This window comes from Octopus sinensis, linkage group LG6 (genome assembly GCF_006345805.1).
Source record: "Octopus sinensis linkage group LG6, ASM634580v1, whole genome shotgun sequence".
Lineage (NCBI taxonomy): Eukaryota > Metazoa > Mollusca > Cephalopoda > Octopoda > Octopodidae > Octopus > Octopus sinensis.
Genome location: NC_043002.1, coordinates 113,464,090 through 113,484,537, shown reverse-complemented (window position 1 = coordinate 113,484,537; position 20,448 = coordinate 113,464,090). Strand labels below are relative to the sequence as shown.

At 40.5% G+C, this 20,448-nt stretch overlaps 1 long non-coding RNA gene across 1 annotated transcript in view; it reads left to right on the top strand.

Annotated features, from left to right (window-relative positions):
- The first annotated feature begins 7,946 nt into the window (after positions 1 to 7,946).
- The window catches only part of LOC118763764, a 12,820-nt gene continuing 318 nt past the window's right edge, over positions 7,947 to 20,448 (top strand). The window contains exons 1-2 of the long non-coding RNA XR_004999517.1: positions 7,947 to 8,029; positions 17,997 to 18,003. This is a non-coding gene — a long non-coding RNA (uncharacterized LOC118763764). The remainder of the gene's footprint in view (positions 8,030 to 17,996; positions 18,004 to 20,448) is intronic.

Sequence of the window (20,448 nt, the reverse complement as noted above, 5' to 3'; positions counted from 1 at the left end):
GTGTGTGTGTGTGTAGCCCATAAGAAATTGTCTTTACTTTCCTGTAGGTGATTTTACTTTGAAGAGGTGCGCGCCCAGAATCAAATATTATCCGAGTACCATGGAGTAGCGATATGTTTCTCGCAAGCTGAGTTTGCACATAAAGGTTTGTTTCTCCGCTTGAAAATTGTTGGTTCAATCTATTCTTTGTACTCACAATTTCCCCCTTGTCAGTAAAGTAGATGGCGAGCTAGATAGATAAAGAAGGCCCTCCAAACATACTTATAAACATGAAGAAGGTTTGAGCGGTGATCCAATGACCCTTTGAGCATTTCTAGATAGTCTAATTTTAAGTAAAGTTTTAGTACGGTTATATATTTGTGCGTTAGTGTACAAATGTGAACTAAATATTTTATCGCTCCTCATTACGAAGTTCCAGTTACATCCAGTTCAATTTCATCCTTTCATCACCGCGATGGATATATTTGTTGGTTTTATAGAATTGTCTGAGGAGAAAAGGCAGAGCCTCAGAAACTGGTGGACGAAAATAAAGGGAAATCCGGACCTTTTCTGTCAGATATGATTTGAATGTATTCCATAGTGTTACTGCGGCTAATAGCACTCAAGTCGCGGCCTTGATGATAATAATAACTATTATTTCAAATTTTTGCCACAAGGGCAGCTTGGGGGAGATAAGGACGAATCGATTACATCGACCCCAGTGTTAAACTGGTACTTATTTTATTGAGTTCGAAAGGAAGAAAGGCAAAGTCGACCTTGGCGGAATTTGAACTCAAAACGGAATTTGAACTCAGTGTGTAACTGGTACTTAATTTATCGACCCCAAAAGGATGAAAGGCAAAGTCGACCTCGCGGAATTTGAACTCAGGACGCAGTGGCAGACGAAATACCGCTAAGTAGGTGACGTCATAGCAGGTGGTGGATTAGCTGAACAAAGAGAGGTTCAGAGCGGTATTACCTCATGTTTCACGTCGAGCAGAACGTGTGACTCGGTTTACCTTTTCGATTGAGGGTATTTCATTTCACTTCTGTTTCAAGTTAATTGCTTAGGGATAGTCGCATTCTAATCTCATGTTATGAGTCATTGTGTTTTAGTTAGTAATAGCAGATTGCCATATTAAGTGTCATTTTTAGTTTCATATTTTCCTTTCTGAACCAAATCCCACTGGATTCTACTTGCACTACGTCATTCTGTGGTCGAGTTATTTATAGGTTTGTTCATTTGACAATTCGTAGTTTTAGCCAATGTAAAAATTAAAAAAAATATTCCATGTTCTTAGACAAGGTCAGTTTGAAAATCTTATCTTGAAACAAGCTAACCAACTCGAAGAAAGTTTAATAGTACCCGAATTTATACACCATTGACTTGTCAATAATCGAATCAAATAGAAAGTAAAAATGTGTATTGGTGTATTTGGAGCTTTCGTTGCAGTAGGAACTACTGTACTTGTAATGCGATATTTGTGCATGGTGTCCTTGAGTGATTGTATGTGCGAATACGTTGGTCTATTGAGGTGTATTTAACCAGACATGTATAATGGAGGAACTGTATTTCAAATATATTAATATATTTGAGCATGTGTACACTTATACGTACATACGGTCACATATACGTCATGTATACATACATATTACATATGCTTTATGGGAGCTGCTCCAAAGTGCCTTCAGTTTATTTTACTATTCATTCTCTCAGGGCTGATATCATATAGATATTATATTGCAGTCACTTGCCTATACCTTCTCTAATAAATCTGGCCATTGTGTTGACTCGAAATAAATAATTGGAAATGAAGTCTGGTGACTTACGAATCATAATTATAAACTTAGCGGGGTTGTCGTTGAAGTGGAATGCCGGACTTCATGAATCAGGCTTTAGATTTTTAAAAGTCAATAATTCAAACCCAATTGATATAATAATTACTAACTGAATTAGTAATTTCAGTCAAAGAATGAAATTAGTTATATTGAGATTTTCTTCAATCAATTTTTAGTAGTGAGCTGTTCCTCTCTTAATTTATAAATTTATCAACAAACACAACATGCTTTTATAATGAGAGAGCTGGGGAGATAAAGTCCTGCATCGAAACTTAGATAAATAGCAGACAATTTATAATAGTCGATGAAAATTCATTATATAGCGGCAAATGACTGTGGAGTTCACTGCACCAGAAATCTCTCTCGCATCTGTTTCTGAAACTAGAGTTTTTTTAAACCTTTGCCTGTTCTAAGTATTTTCATAGGTCTCCTCTTTAACGTCCTTGCTTGTTTTCAGACTTTTACTCAACTCTTGTTTCGTACGTTCTGTGTAATATAAAGCTTTCCTTTCATACGTTCCAAGTTGCTCTGGTGTTGAAAACAATTGGTAACGTGTATCAAAGATGATGTATGGAGGCTAAGAAAAATTGCCCTGTGTATTACATGTGATACACAGAACAGGCGCAGAATTTTCGGCAAGAATATTCTTTCTCACGTCAATAAAATAATTCTTCTTAATGTTGGCACAGGACAATTTTGAAGAAGGATGTTGATTACATCGATCCCAGTGCTGAACGGATTCTTATTCTAGGGGGGGGGGGAGCACTCCGTCGGTTACGACGACAAGGGTTCCGGTTGATCCGATCAACGGAACAGCCTGCTCGTGAAATTAACGTGTAAGTGGCTGAGCACTCCACAGACACGTGTACCCTTACCGTTGTTCTCGGGGATATTCAGCGTGACACAGAGAGTGACAAGGCTGGCCCTTTGAAATACAGGAGTGAGAGAAAGTTGTGGCGAAAGAGTACAGCAGGGCTCACCACCATCCCCTGCCGGAGCCTCGTGGAGCTTTAGGTGTTTTCGCTCAATAAACACTCACAACGCCCGGTCTGGGAATCGAAACCGCGATCCTACGACCGCGAGTCCGCTGCCCTAACCACTGGGCCATTGCGCCTCCACTCTTATTCTATATACCTTGGACGGATGACAAGCAAAATCAATCGCGGCGGAATTAGAACTAAAAACGTAAAAACAAGCGTTTTGTGCCGTGCTTCGAAGATCGTTCCAGCTCGTCACGCTCACCTTAATGATAATAATTATATCAACTTAAGGCGGTGAGCTGGCAGAAACGTTAGCACGCCGGATGAAATGCTTAGCGGCATTTCGTCTGTCCTTATGTTCTGAGTTCAAATTATCCCGAGATCGACTTTGCCTTTCATCCTTTCGCGGTGGATAAATTAAGAACCAGTTGCGTACTGGGGTCGGTCTAATCACCTGGCCCCACTCCCACAAAATTTCGGGCCTTGTGCCTAGAGTAGAAAAGAATAATTGTATCAACTTAAGGCACAAGGTTAGTAATTTTAGGGGTAAACATTGTCTATTATTTGACCAGTACTTTATTTTGGCGACCCTAAAAGGGTTGAAAAGCAGAGTAAACTTCGGCGGATGTGAACTCAGAACGTATAGAGCCAGAAGAAATACCGCTAAACATTTTGTCTGGTATACTAACAATTTTACTAGCTCGCCATCTTAATAAGTATAATAATTATTCTTTCTATTTTTGGTATAATGTTTGCAAATTTGATGGGGATGGGATAACTCGATTACACAAACCACACTTCTTAACTGATACTTGACCAAAGAATAAAAGGCAAAGTCAACTTCGGCGGAGTTTGAACTTAGAACGTAAAGACGGACGAAATACCTATTTCTTTACTACCCACAAGGGGCTAAACACAGAGGAGACAAACAAGGACAGACAGACAGATTAAGTCGATTATATCGACTCCAGTGCGTAACTGGTACTTAATTTATCGACCCCGAAAGGATGAAAGGCAAAGTCGGCCTCGGTGGAATTTGAACTCAGAACATAGCGGCAGACGAAATACCTATTTCTTTACTACCCACAAGGGGCTAAACACAGAGAGGGCAAACAAGGACAGACAAACGGATTAAGTCGATTATATCGACCCAGTGCGTAACTGGTACTTAATTTATCGACCCCAAAAGGATGAAATGCAAAGTCGACCTCGCGGAATTTGAACTCAGAATGCAGTGGCAGACGAAATACCGCTAAGCATTTCGTCTGTAGTGTTAACAGTGCTGTGAGGTCGCGGCCTTGATGATAATAATAATTATTATTTCAAATTTTTGCCACAAGGGCAGCTTGGGGGAGATAAGGACGAATCGATTACATCGACCCCAGTGTTAAACTGGTACTTATTTTATTGAGTTCGAAAGGAAGAAAGGCAAAGTCGACCTTGGCGGAATTTGAACTCAGAACGTAGCGACGGGCGAAATACGACTAAGCATATTGTCCAGCGTGTTGACGATCCTACCAGCTCGCCGCTTTCAATAATTATAATATTAATAATTGATTATCCTTTCTACTATAGGCACAAGGTCCGAAATTTGTGGGAAGGAGACTAATCGATATATCGACACCAGTGTTTCACTGGTGCTTAATTTATTGACCCCGAAAGGATGAAAGGCAAAGTCGACCTCGGAATTTGAACCCAGAACTTAATAATAATAACAATAATAATAATAATAATATTAATAATAATAATAATAATAATAATAATATTAATAATAATAATAATAATAATAACAATAATAATAATAATAATAATAATAATAATGATAATAATAATAATAATGATAATAATAATAATAATAATAATAATAATAATAATAAGAATAATAACTGATTGGAAGTGTTATCATGTACATTGTTTTGTCTTGGTATAAAAGATGGTCTACAGCAAATATTCTGCTCAATGCCACGGATTTGCATGTGAGTTGCTTGACCTTAATCAGTTGAGCATGTCCCTTAGTGGCTGACGATGTGTGCATCTCTGATCACCAGCAGAAATGGTGGTTGAGGGGGGCATCGTAGCCATATGTTGAGAGGAATTCTTTGGGTTTTGAATACTTCGTCTCTGGAAGTATGGGTGTTTCGTTCAACGTCCTTAAACAACCCTTATTCGGGGACCTTTTGAACGGAATGGGCTACTCAACCTGAGGAAAATTCTAACTGGGCCTCACCTGCAAGGTTATGTGTTGTTTATCTTGAGATGAGATCACCATGTCGCGCACATATGGCTATGATGCCTCGTGTATCCTTATCAGACGGGTAGTCATGATGGGCATATTGGGCTTTCGTATATTTGTACCCAGTGTCACTCTGTTGGCATTGCACTGCTCTCTCACTCAATAATAAGTATAATAATAGTGATATCAAATTTCTGCACAAGGCCAGCAATTTCGGGGTCGTGGAGGTAAGTGGATTATATCGATCCCAGTGCTTAACTGACACCTATTTTATCGATTCCGAAAGGATGAAAGGCAAAGTTGACCTTGGCAGAATTTGAACTCAAAACGTAAAGACGGACAAAATGCCGCTGAGCATTTTGCCTGGCGTGGTAACGTTCTGCCAGCTCACACCCTTAATAATAATAATAATAATAATAATAATAATAATAATAATAATGATTTCATTTATTTGCCACCAGGGAGAAAGGTGAAAGAAACAATACACAAAGACAGTCATAAAATGTGCGTGTGTGTGTGTGGTTTAAATATAATGAAATAATAATAAAGAAATGATCGAAAGTATACGCGGGAATAGAAGGGAAATATACAAAGCATACAATAATAAAGGGAAAGAAGTGGGGGAAAGGACTATAGTGATGTGGTCCTGCTACAAGAGGACCTCTTGGGATAATGAAGGAACCCCCACCAAATGGAATTCTGAGTATACCATCTTCTTTACTCGTGATTACATTAAAAATGTATTCCCTTTTTTAATAAGGTGCGGGAGTTCAGAGGTATTTGTCTTCTATTTCTAGTCGATCGAACGACCATATATAGTGCTCCCTTATTTGGCAGAATTGTTTAAACAACGCAGAGCCGTCCACGACAACAATTCTGATATCAGTGGGGTGGTGGAGGCGGTGGTGATGGCGGCGGCGGCAGTAATGGTAGTAGTGGCGGTGGTGGTGGTGACGGTAGCCATACTGTTAAACTTGTCATGCACTGCTGTTAGGTTTTGTGCTTTGTCATATATATCAATGACCGAGGAGATAACAGTCGTCCCATTCTTCTCCACTCCCCGCAGTGTCATCAACTTAATGTCATTTAACTGTCATATCCTCTTCCACTCCCCTCCACTCATCATCAGAATGACACCTCTTATTTATTTTCGCCTAATTCCACATTATCATTTAATTCCCTTTTTCTTCCATTTCCTCACCAGGTGTGTTCTACATATGACATGCTGATTTAATTGAGAAGCAAAAGCAAAATAGCTACAAGTTGAGTCACTGAACTAATTTCCTTCTAAAGTAGTGCAGCTAATGAAGTAATTGACAGATAGCCGTTGACTATATTTAGCTGAAAAACAGCTATTAACCTACACTCGAGGAAAATCGTTGCGTACACAATTCTTAGATACACAACCGTAAACAAGTCAGTGTTTTTCTTTTATCTGTCCTCACTCAAATCACCTCAGTCTACAGCGTTCAAATTTTGGCGCAAGGCCAGCAATTTCGGGAGGAGGGCTAAGTCGATTGCTTCGACCCCCCCCCCCGCCACAAGTGTTCAACTGTTAGTTATTTTATTGACCCTGAAAGGATGAAAGGCAAAGTCAACCTCGTCGGAATTTGAACTCAGAAAGTAAAAATGGATGAAATACCACCAAGTATCTTGCCCGGCGTGCTAACGATTTTGTCATCTTGCTACCTTAAATCGTGAGAACCGTTAGCACGCCGGGCGAAATGCTTAGCGGTATTTCGTCTGCCGCTACGTTCCGAGTTCAAATTCCGCCGAGTTCGACTTTGCCTTTCATCCTTTGCCTTTCATCCTTAAATAAGTACCAGTTACGCACTGGGGTCGATGTAATCGACTTAATCCATTTGTCTATCCTTGTTTGTCCCCTCTGTGTTTGGCCCCTTGTGGGTAGTAAAGAAACAGTTAATTGTAAGGCGGTGAGGTGGCAGAATCGTCAGAACAATGGACAAAACGATTAGCAGTATTTCGACCGTCTTCCCGTTCTGCGTTCAAATCCTGCCTTTCATCCTTTACTACTAGTTGAGCATTGGGGTGGGTGTAATCGACTAGCTCCTTCCCTAAAAATTTCAGGCTTTGTGTTTATATTTATATTTCCAATACCTCGAAGCACATACAAAAAGCCATTAATAACGTAAATATTAGGTTGAAAAAGTTGAAGTCTGCTCATGGAACTCGAACCCACATCTGCTGTAGACATGACAAGCATTCTGCTATTGGAGCAAAAGCAATCCTACGAATTTGTGCATCCCGTTTGGAAACTTAATTCTGACCAGTGGTAACTGTTATGTTATTGACACCATAACAATTTTATTAACTTTCAAGAAAACGTGAATTAATTCTTTTTGTAATATCTAGAAACACACATAAAACCATAAATAAAAACATGTAAATATATGTAGCCTCGACTTTTTCTCTACGAAACAATTTTCAACCGAGTATCTACAGGCTGTTATTAATCGCTTTATCTGTGCTTTTTGAGATATTCCAAAAAAGAATTATTCCACGTTCTCACTAAAGTTTATAAAATTCTTATGACGTCAACGGTATATATATATGTACGTTTAAATATTTGTTGTGCAAGATTTTTTATGTGAAGTCGTGTGTTGAAACAGATATTGTTATATTTCGGAATGGTCATTTTGCCAGTTTAGCCAATAAAAACACACGCACAAAATGGCTAACGGTTAGTAAGGTGAGACACAAATAAGAAAGAAGAAAACAAAGGACCACTGATGCGGTCACAGGAGTGTGACGAAAGAACTCTGGCCGAAATAAGATTAAGATTAATGTAAAAAATAAATAACACTGAAGCAAATATATAGTGCGTGTGTTTTTATTGGCTAAACTGGCAAAATGACCATTCCGAAATATAACAATAGGTATATATATGTATACTTGCAAATGCACCCCCTCATCCATTGGACGGTTTGTATAGGTGAAGAGAGTTAACTTGGACGGTGTTAAGTTGTGGAGATGCTTGGTCAGTGTATGGGGTTGTTACTTTTGGCTAGGGCGTTAAAGATTCGGTTAACTGTTTCTTCTAAGTAAGGAAAATTGATTGACAGTGAATCTTAACACAGTGAACGTTTTCAAAACTGTCATGAGGCCAATAAAATGAAGGAAAGCTGTTCAGCCCACAATATATACAACTTCCAATGGAATTGGACATCATAACTAACCTTAAACTTTTTGTGCTCAAACACTTTCACAGTATGATAAGCACAATATACTCTTCCATAGTACATACCTCATGTTGACACCTATACGTCAGATTGGGTGCTGTTTCATCTCCAAAGTGAATACTGCAAGTGATATTTAAGCAATAAACAGTTCTTTGGCTTTTGCATTTGACAACACTTGCTTTACGTATCTTATTTCGATTTTCAGTGGCGTAGTGGTAAGAACTACGGGATAAGTAACATTAGTTTCGAATAAAAATATAAATGGAAGTTTTAATCACTCGATGGACAGGCGGACAGAAACTGCTACTCGATAAAGGCGCAAAAATGCTTAGGGAAGTCTCTCTTCTCTCAAAAACTGACACAAAAAGAGTTGAAACTCGGGCTGAAATAACATAATGTGCAATAAAATAACATAAGGCATGTTCTTTGCAAATCAATTTTATCTCGGAAAGCAATCTATATGAACCTACGTGTTAAATTGATGTGAGATTACCTGGGACATGTGGCCGTCTATCCAATAAAATCAAAAATGGTCGGTTTCAAACTAGGGCATTTTTGGAAGAGTAACAGTAACTTAATCGGAAAAGTAAGTAATAACAGAAAAACTAACTATAAAGGGCTTTCAACTCCATGGAAATCACTATTAGAGGGCTGCCTTATAAACCACATTCCTTGTCAATCCTTCGGGAGCGTAGTAAAATAGATTGGCCGAGTTTCCAACTCTGGAACAGCCTGTATATAGCTACCCGTGTGAAAAACATGGCGTGCTGAGATCCAGCCCAATCACTTTGAGTGACTGACCCTGGGTTTTGTTGATGGTCAGGACAAACCTTAAACGTGCGGGGAACAGTACTCTTTTCATTGGGAATATACAGTCAGTTGGAATTAGTGGTATTCAGGAAATGAAAACAGTGTCACCGGCCCCTTGACACGTTATGATTTCAACCTCGATAACGTCATCCAACAATTGGGTTACAACCAGCCGGGTGCCGTTGCAAAACCAAGGAGGTTCCAAGTTTCTCAGTAGAATAATTGAACCTCCAAGTCTGAGGCAGAGTTTCTGAGGTGGCATTCCCGACGGTTCTTGGGAGTTTAAAAATTATATTGGGTAATCCATTACTTGCGTTGGATCCGTTATTGAATTAATGGATGCATAGATTTGCTCCTGGGTTGGAAGTTGACGAAGGAAGCACATGTTAAGAGCTTGGACGGTGGCGTTTGTTGGAGCTAAAATGGCCCTTTCACACATCCATTGGTGTCTGATGTAGTTTGTTGAAAGGTCGGGGTAAACTGTTCTGCAAAGATCCTCGCGGCCGGAGACGTAGTTACCGATGGTACTTATGTCAGCCAAACCATTTGCGTTCATTGGTAAGTTCCCATCGGTAAGTTCCCATTACCAACATCCAATAACTTTGCAGCAAAGTCATTATCACCCTCTTGTTGGTGAAGAATCGAGTGCATGGTGATGGTTTACTTTCTCGTCAGGACGAAACGCCAAAGATGAGAATGTTTGATGCAAGCTTCTATTTCATCACGTGGGTGCCTTTTGGGACGACGGGAAGAGTTTGACGAAAGTCCCCAGCAAGAAGTAAAACAACATCACCGAACGGTTGAGAGCTGGAGCACAGGTCTTGTAGTGTCGCATTGATGGCATCAAATGCATTCTTGTGAGACATTGTTGCCTCATCCCAGACTGTCAATTTATATTTTCGAAAGACAACGGTCTCATCAAAATTCTTCTTTATGCTAGTCGACATAACGTCTTCAGGAATAGCAGCCACGCTGTTAGACGGCAGTAGAACAGTCCATTCAACATTTAAGCTTCCTCTTAACATCATGTCGACATACATACATACATACATACATACATACATACATACATACATACATACATACATACATACATACATACATACATACATACATACATACATGCAAAACAAAAATACCCTGTTCTTGAAGTTGAAATTTCAATGAAGGAGCCTTGGATCTAAGTTAGAAACCAGTCTATTGGCTAGAAATCTTGAAATAAAACTGAATGCCATACATACATACAGACAGACATACATAATGCATAAATACTAATTTTTTGAGTTCTATTTTTATGTTTGTATTACCAAAAACTCTATCTATATATGTATATAGTATAATAATTACCAGTATATAGTACAACTAGTGTCGTATTACATCATTATAACCGCTCTCTGTTTTTTGTTTATATCAAATTTAATTACCATTTGTTGACATATAATCAAAACAATGGTTTGTAATGGGTCTAGAATTTTAATTTGAATTACTTCAGTCCTAATTTATTTATAATTGGCTATTATAAATTCAATTATGTCTTTAATTCGTTTATCTCTAATTGCTGACAATGAATAATTCTTTGAGACAACAAAAGAAAATAAATTATATAAGGAACTGGTTATCCGTTTATTAAAAGTTAGACTTTTTCCATTGTGAATTTTAATCCCAACGGATTAATAATGGTCTCACCTAAACAAGTGTGCCCTCCTCATAACTTTCACAAAAATGAATAATTTTTTTTTTAATGCAATTTCTACAAATACCTTCCTAATGGTGTAAATTCCGATTATATTCGAATTTGTTGGGACAAGACATTTGTGGAGGGGATGCGAAGCGAAGTTTCGGATAATTTACATGAATCGAACTTGCTGCCTTATGATTTTCATAAAAAGGGATATTTTTTTGATGAAATTTTCTCCAAATACTTTTCAAAAGATGTATATCACACTTATATGGAATTTAATGTGAAAAAAAAAATTGGTGGGCGCGCACTTGTGCAATCTGACACATCACATATATAGCTGCAAAATGAAATCTGAAAATTTAAAAAAATTATATAATGTGCGCAAGAATGCATGTATGCAGACTCCTAATTTATTTTTCACATGAAATTCCAATATAATCGTAATTTACCCCATCTGAAAGGTATTCTCATTAAAAAATAAGCATTTTTCTGAAATTTATGAGGAAACAAATTCGTGGTGCGGTGGCGCACTTCTGTAGTAGGCATGTCAACTAAAGTATATTATCCATTGTTGAACTCTCACTCCTAAAGGTCGACTGTGACAGCATTTGAATCCACAAAACGCCAGGCGTTGAACAATACACAATAATTCATCTGGTTTTACTCCTTCCCTTCGTATCTCTAAGAAAAATAAATCAAAGTCATTTGGTGACATTTTAAGTTTCGACAAGAAAAAACGTCTTGGTCTTTTTTTTCCAACTATTCTTTATAAACTTCCCTACTACTACTACTACTACTACTACTACTACTACTACTACTACTACTACTAACTAACTAACTAACTAATATATATATATATATATATATATATATATACATGCATATGCATACAGACACATGTATATATATGTATGTATGTGTGTGTATATATATATATATATATATGTATGTATGTATGTATATATATATATATATATATATATATATATATATAGAGAGAGAGAGAGAGAGAGGTAGAAAGATAGATAGATATTCATATTTATACACATATCTCAAACATGCACGCATTCACACGCATATGCACACACACACACACACACACACACACATACACACATACACACACACAGACTATCACTACCGAGAAAGTCCAACAAATTTTCTGAATATGTTTGCAGGTTCGGGAACACCTGACAACCATCTGACCTCATTGTGATATGTAAATATATTTTTAAGTTATATATATACAAACAATGGTAGTTAAATGTTTCGGTAAGTCAGTACATTAGAAAAGGACCAAGGAAGGAGAGAGAGAGAGAGAGAGAGAGAGAGAGAGAGAGAGAGAGAGGAGAGAGAGAGGAGAGAGAGAGAGAGCAGATAGTCTCGGTGGATGTCCTGTTCTGATAAGAGATACGAGTTCTGTTTGGTTAGAGAGTAGTCTAGCTGTATCCGATATGTAAATGATAAAATAATCTGAAGACAGAATTTCTAGAGTGGAAATGAGAAGTGGTAATAAGCATGTCTTTCTTACATGAAACCGGAAAAAAGAAACGGAATTGCTTTGCACATTGAACTGTCAAAACCTGAAAATTTAGGGGCACTTTCGTATCTTGTTAGGAATAACAATTTTAAAGTTAATTCATCATTGTGCTTGTTGCTCTCCAACCGTGGCTCAACCGGCGTCGATCAAATCTGGTCAAAGGTATTCCAGTTATGACCACTTTAACTAATATGCACATGTATTTATATATACATATACGAGCTTCTTACAGTTTCCGTCTACCAAAGGCTTTGGTCGTCTCGGAGGTTATAGCAGAAAACACTAGCTCCAGGTGCCATGCAGTGGAGGCGAACCCGGAACCATGTGATTAGGAAGCAAACTTAACATATACTCAGAGATAAAGATTCAATTATTATGGCTTAATTGCGTATTCACTACATGACCCTATCTATCTATCCATCTATCTATCTCGGGGCAAACCTGGGCGTCGACGAGTAATACATGACCCACCTGTTTCAAACGACTTTCGGTCCGGGACCTATGGACAACTTCCAGAGATCCCTGGCCTGGCGGTGCTACCGAGAAGCGCTACCCGTTCGGGATAAGCTCTATAGGCATGGCTCGAGAAACACGGGGCCGACCTGCCCGAGATGCGGGCAGAGCGACGAAACCGCTCTGCACGCACTCGTGCAGTGTACAGCAATTTCCGACCTGTGGGCTTATGTCGAACGACTGCTGTCACGTGTGGGACGTGTCGGTTTATCAGCTGAGTCTATCGTTAATATCGTCACGTCTCTTTCCTTCAAACGGGAAGGAAGAGCTATTTTTATCATACTTGTGGCTATGGCGAAAGAATGTATCTGGTGGACGCACCTGAAAGGATTAGAGACAAACACTTTCCTCTCTGGTCAATCTCTCATCAGCTTCTTCAAGTATCACTTGAAGAGGAAAGTGAGAGTAGAGAGGCAAGTTTTGTCTTGTGAATGTTTTAAAAAAAGATGGGTGAATGTAGCAATGATGGCACGTATGAATGACGAAGCCACATTGACTATCATTCTATGAACCGTAAAAATTAATACAGAGAGTTGCTTATTTGCAAAAAAAAAAAAAAGAAATATAACATGTGACTTCATTGACCGAGGTTACAGTGGTCTTTTCCGTAGGCTTTTCTTTCCACGGGTAAACCTCACCTGTCCTTCCCTTTACACTTCATATTGACATTTCTGTGATTACGATCCCTATTGATCCACTTTTTTTCCTCTCCCCTTTTCTTTTTTTCCTCTCCCCCCCTTTTTTTAAAATCCTCCCCTTTTTTGTCCCCTTTCTTTCCTTTTACGATCCCTTTTGATCGAAAACCAACCCCCTTTTTTTTTACCCCCAAAAGAAAAGCTCTACCTTGTAATTTGTTCTGTCTGTGTGCAGCCCTGTGTGGCTAATAAAGAAACATATCTATCTATCTATCTATCTATCTATATATATATTACAGACACACACACAAATACACGCGCGTGCGCACACATATATGTACATTCATACATGCATATTTGTTAATGCTTTCAAATTTTGGCACAAGGCCAACAATTTTACGGGAGGGAGAAGTCAATGACATCTCCCCTGGTGCTCATCTTGCATTTACTAAATGGAACCCGAAAGAATGGAAGGTAAAGATGATCTCGGCGGCATTTGAACTCAGAATTCAAACAGCTATAACGATTCTTCCTCCTCGCCGCCTTTATGCATGCACATATACACACCGGTTTTCCGCACAGTTTCTGTCAATCAAATTCGTTGCAGGCGTGTCCAATGCTTGACAAATGCTTGAGGAGCGGTGTTTTTAGGAATATGAATTGAAGCAAACTTGTTATCCAGATTGCTATGCCTGCGTCATAAATAAAAATAAATTAACACCCCCTTTATCATACGTCCTGGTACATAAACAATTTCTGTGAATAATATGAATTATATCGTTTAATAGGGTATTATGTTCCTTTCAACTTAAAATCATATGACTCGGCTATTTCCTATTTTTTTCTGCAAGTTTTGGCATATCACTAAACAAACAAGTAAGAATGTACCCACACGAACACACACACATACACTGAAACGCACACGCAAACAAATAATTATCCAAAGTAAGTACAATTAATATTTTTACAAATATGGACAAAAACTTACCCAGTGTTGGGCATCTGAACCGTCTTAGGGTATAGGACCTGAAAGCTGAGGGAATTTTACAACGGTTTACAGCACCACTGAAGAAAACATCGTTTCTAAGAACCCGTACGATCGTAACTCTATGTTGCTTCCCACCAGTTTTTTTTTTCTTTCATTCTATTCACATTAATTCAAGACCAAAGCTGTATTTTCCTAATCCTTCAGTTAAAATCATATCTTTTCTATTATAACAACAAGGCTTGAAATTTTGGGGAGGGGACAGTCGATTACATTGACCCCCGGTGCTCAACTAGTACTTATTTCATCGGCCCCGAATGGATGAAAGGCAAAGTTGACAACGGCGGAATTTGAACTCAGAACATAAAGATGGACGACATGCCGCTAAACCTTTTTTGTCCTGCGTGCTAACGATTCTGCCAACTCGCTACCTTAATTAAAATTATTATATATGATCTATATGAAGGATACTGTTTCTTAATATACATAAATACACACACACACACACACACACACACACACACACACAGACACACACATACACATTACAAATAAGAAAATGGAGAAACACATTAGTTGGTTTATCAGCTTTAGGATATTAAAATGTTGACTTATTTATTTTTTGATAAATAAATAAGCCAACATTCTAAATTAATGGTAAAATATTTCTTTACCTTCACCCTTTTAATACAATAAGTAAGTTAATTGCATTGCAATTAAAAACACTTGTGTATTAATAATTTGGGTATTATACCAACAGTATATTGGATAAGTATTATCCTTTAGTGGGTTGGATCCACAACCCCTAACTTACTTGGTGGTATATATATATTGTTGTTGCTGTTTGTTCCTTCTCGAGCCACGCCTGGCTCATAAGGGCCGGTTTCCCGGTTTCCTTGGCGTAGAGGCTGCCCACCTGGAGGGGACGCCGGGCCATCGCAGGTGAGCTGCAAGATGCAGGAGGAAAGAGTGAGAGAAAGTTGTAGCGAAAGAGTCAGCAGAAGTTCGTCATCACCTTCTGCCGGATCCGCGTGCAGCTTAGATGTTTCGCTTATAAATACACACATCGCCCGGTCTGAGATTCGAACCTGCGATCCCTCGACCGCGAGTCCGTTGCTCTAACCACTAGGCCATGTGCCTCCACACACACACACACACACACACATATTTTCCATCTGATATTAAAAGTTGTATTTAGTGATTTTTTTTTAAAAGATGGATTGGAATGCAATCTCGACCTCAGTGCCATTTGGTACTGAGTGGTACTCCTACCGAGGCCACCACACACGATTCTCTAAACGTTATTGGTAATTATCAACCCATAACTCCATTAAATACAGATAGAATGTTATTATCAGCTAGAACTCGTGAACAAGCCATTCACTGTGTTTTGTCATGGAGAAAATTTTCCGCTGTTGGCAAATGATGTAAATACACCTAAATCAACTCGCAGTGCCACCTACCCAGACCTTGAGATTCAAGCATTTTGGAGTGGTTATCTCCTCTTCAGCCACAGAAACCGAGCGGTAGCGCCGCGAGCTGATTAGAGAGACAGTCTATTATGTTATTCCAGTCATCGTACGTCGTCTGATAACGCTAATTGGCGGCTCATCGTAAATAAGCGGTTATCTCGTCTTCAGTCACAGAAACTGGACGGTTTGTAAACAAATAGTGTAAATAGAACCTGCGGCACCACCGTCCAGTTTCTGAGACTGAAGAGGTAATAACCACCCCCGAAATGCTTACAAAACACTCTGAATGGCTTCTATACGTGTTTGAACGTGCTACTGGCAAATGCGAACTGATAATAACATTGTCTTTATACACATCGCTGCTTAGTGCTCTCACCTCGTAATTTATTTACCGCCGATTAGCTCTACCAGCCGACGTACAATGATTGGAAAAACAAAAGGCAGCTTGTCTCTCCCATCAGCTCGCGGTACCACCGCCCGGTTTCGGCGTCTAAAGACAATATAACTACTTACGATGCCTCGCCGGGTAGCGCTACCATATGCCGTGCGATGACTCGAATAATATAAGAGAGACAATTTCTCTTATCAGCGCGGCGCGGCGCTACCGTCCGGTTCCTTTGACTGAAGAGGAGATACTCACTTGAAAATGCTTGCATCTCACAGTCCGGATAGGTGGCACTGCGAGCTGATCTAGGTGTGTTCACACCATTTGTCTACAACAAGAAAATTTCCCCATGACAAAACACAGTGAGTGGCTTGTTCACGAGTTCGAACGTGCTACCGGCATATTCGATCCTCCACCTCATGTACTTCATCTCAGCGAGAGTGAGTAAGACATTTATCTTTTACAGAATTGTGGAATATGTAGTGTTGATGGTCCAGGTAAGACTTCTACGATTTGTTCATATGTTTATTGTTTTTTACCTTCATACCCCGCATTCAATTTCCAGAACTTTGTACTTTGACAGTTTCTCCACCTTTTGGGGAGCAATATTTGGTCAGAAGGGACTGCAATGTCCATCTGTAAGCCGGTGTTTTTCCCGCCCTCACGCCTTGATCATTATGTCTGCGCGAATAGCTTTGATTTCTTTGATTTCCCAGATATTTGCGACCCAGTCGTTGTCATGAACCTTGTTTGGCACATGTTCATACCATATTTTGCTAGTTTTTATGTTGTAGTGTTGGTATATTGCTCCCATTGATATAACTAATTATACGGTCATGTCTGCATATATATATAAAGGCGGCGAGCTGGTAGAAACGTTAGCACGCCGGGCGAAATGCGTAGCCGTTTTTCGTCTGCCGTTGCGTTCTGAGTTCAAATTCCGCCGAGGTCGACTTTGCCTTTCATCCTTTCGGGGTCGATAAATAAAGTACCAGTTTCGCACTGGGGTCTATGTAATCGACTTAATCCCTTTGTCTGTCCTTGTTTGTACCCTCTATGTTTAGCCCCTTGTGGGAAGTAAAGAAATATATATATATATATATATATATTTTTTTTTTTATTTTTATTCTGCCACACGATGACCACACGCAAAGCTAGAATTTCTCCCTAAATTCCAGCTGACCTGTTCGCTGTGCGCCCGCCCAAACCCACCCCACCACCAATACCGGATATCTCTCTATTCTCTCCCCTTCCCACTTCCTTCCTAGTGATATTGCTGCTTCTACTACAACTGCTGCTGCTGCTGATGATGGTGAATATTAGTGGTTGAAAGTTAACATAGGCAAAAAAAAAACAAAACAAAAAAAACCCTAATAATAATTTAACATTACTGAAAAGGTAGTGGGTAGCGAACTTCTTCACTACTTCAGGGAGTGACGACCCTGCCTGACACAAGTTCCGGGCTCAGCTGGCTCCGGCTGACAGTACCCGGTTTGGGCCCCTATCCAGGGTTACGGAAAGGAGACAACCTTCAATGAAATCCGGAGTGGAGCCCCGAAGGCGGTCTAGTGTTCGATTCGACACTCTTCCGGCAGCTCCTGCAACCAAGCTGGTGCCAAACATAATGCACTGCACTCCACTGGACTACATCAGCAAGGTCGAGAGAGGAAACCTGACGATTGGGCTACCCAGGACTTTCTTATCTATAGCCCAGGCCTGCGCAAAACTGGAGAGGACACTTCAGTGCTGCTGTAAAAAGCTGCAGAAACAACACGGGAGGTAACAGTTACGAGTGATAAGTCCATTCAGATTGGCGTAAAATATGGACGCTACGGGTTACCTCTGCCGGTGGGAGGGACTTCCGTGTCCTATTGGTTAGCTACTGCTCACCTCAAGCTGGGCAGCCCCCAGTTAATAAGGTGCTGACCCGCCACAAGCCGCCTGTTCCATTGGGTGCTTGGAGCTAAGAGTACGACTCGAAAAGCGGCCTGCAACCTCTGCACCAGGCAAGCAACTAAAATTCAAGAAAACACCAGTTCTGCAGTTGGCAAGCTGGAATGTCAGGACCATGTGTCCTGGAATATCTGACGATCTTCTCAGTATTGAAGACACAAGGAAAACGGCCATCATTGACCGTGAACTAAAGAGGCTCAACATAGATATTGCTGGGCTGCAGGAGACAAGACTTCCCTCAAACGGCAGACTCAAAGAGCAGGACTTCACCTTCTTTTGGCAGGGAAGAGATCCAGAAGAACCTCGTCAACATGGCGTTGCTTTGCAGTGAGAAACTCACTACTCTCCTCAATAGAACCACCATCGGGAGGCACTGAGCGTATCCTCTCACTGCGCCTCTCGACTTCTTCTGGCTCAGTACATCTACTCAGCATCTATGCTCCCACTCTCTACAGCTCAGAGGAGACCAAGGACCAGTTCTACAAAGATCTCAACTGTGTCCTAGAAAATATACCAACGACTGAAAATATCTACCTTCTAGGGGATTTTAACGCTCGCGTGGGATCTGACCATGATTCGTGGCCCATTTGTGTTGGACACTTTGGTATTGGCAACATGAATGACAATGGTCAGAGACTACTCGAATTCTGCACATACCACAACCTGTGCATCACAAACACATTCTTTACCAACAAGCCATCCCACAAGGCATCCTGGAGACATCCAAGGTCTCACCACTGGCATCAGCTGGATCTCATCATTACACGGAGATCCTTTCTGAATTCTACTCTATTGACCCGCAGTTACCACAGTGCGGATTGTGACACAGACCACTCACTAATTAGAAGCAGGGTGAGGATTCTCCCTAAAAAAGTCCATCGCTCCAAGAAAGTGGGCCGACCACGCATCAACACCGCCAGAACCTCGGACCCTACACTGCGAAAATGTTTTGCTGCTTCTATCAAGGTTGCCCTCAGTAGCTGCTCAACCTCCTCTGCTGAAAGTAGGTGGGACTATATCAGGGAAGCCTTGTATACGACATCATTGGATACTTTCGGCATGAGAGAAAGGCAAAACCCAGATTGGTTCAATGCTGGCTCTCAGAGCTGGAGCCAGTTATCGAAGCAAAGCGTGCAGCTCTGGTGCAATACAAGAGTGACTCTTCTACAAAGTCACTCGAAGAACTCAGAAAGGCACGAAATAAAACCCAACTGACAGCCAGACGCTGTGCAAATAGGTATTGGCAGGAAATCTGTCAGAGTATCCAGTCAGCTGCTGACAGGGGCGACACCCGTGGGATGTATGCCGGTTTGAAGAAAGCCCTCGGTCCATCCGCAACCAAGTCAGCCCCTCTGAAATCAACTACTGGAGATCTCATCAGGGATCAAGGCAAGCAAATGGATAGATGGGTGGAGCACTACCAGGATCTCTACTCACGGGAGACCACAGTGGCTGAGGCTGCAGTCAAGAGTGTCAAGATCTTGCCAGTCATGTGCGAACTTGACAGTCCGCCATCTATAGCAGAGCTCACCAAGGCTGTTGACTCCCTAGCAAGAAATAAAGCTCCGGGAAAAGACGGCATCCCCTTAGAGATCATCAAAGCCGGCAAAAACACCATCCTGCTTCGGCACCTTCATGAGCTTCTGTGTCAGTGCTGGGAAGAGGGTACAGTCCCTCAGGATATGCGGGATGCCAACATCATTACGCTCTATAAAAACAAAGGTGACCGTGGTGATTGTAACAATTACCGTGGTATATCCCTTCTAAGCACTGTTGGAAAGACCTTTGCCCGCGTTATCCTGGCCAGGCTACAACTACTTGCTTCTCGAATCTATCCGGAATCGCAGTGTGGCTTTAGAAGAAGCAGATCAACTATCGATATGATATTCTCCATACGCCAACTTCAGGAGAAGTCCAGAGAGCAGAAAATGCCATTATATATGGCCTTCATTGATCTAACAAAGGCTTTTGACTCGGTAAGCAGAACAGGCCTCTTCCTCCTGCTCCAAAAAATCGGATGTCCACCAAAGCTGCTGAGGATCATCAAGTCTTTCCATGATGACATGCAAGGCACCATACAGCACAACGGTTCAACATCAGCCGCCTTCCAAATAAAAAACGGGGTAAAGCAAGGCTGTGTCCTCGCTCCTACATTGTTTGGCATCTTCTTCTCACTCTTGCTGTCACATGCCTTTCAGTCATCAGATGATGGAGTGTTTCTGCACAGTAGAAGTGACGGGAAA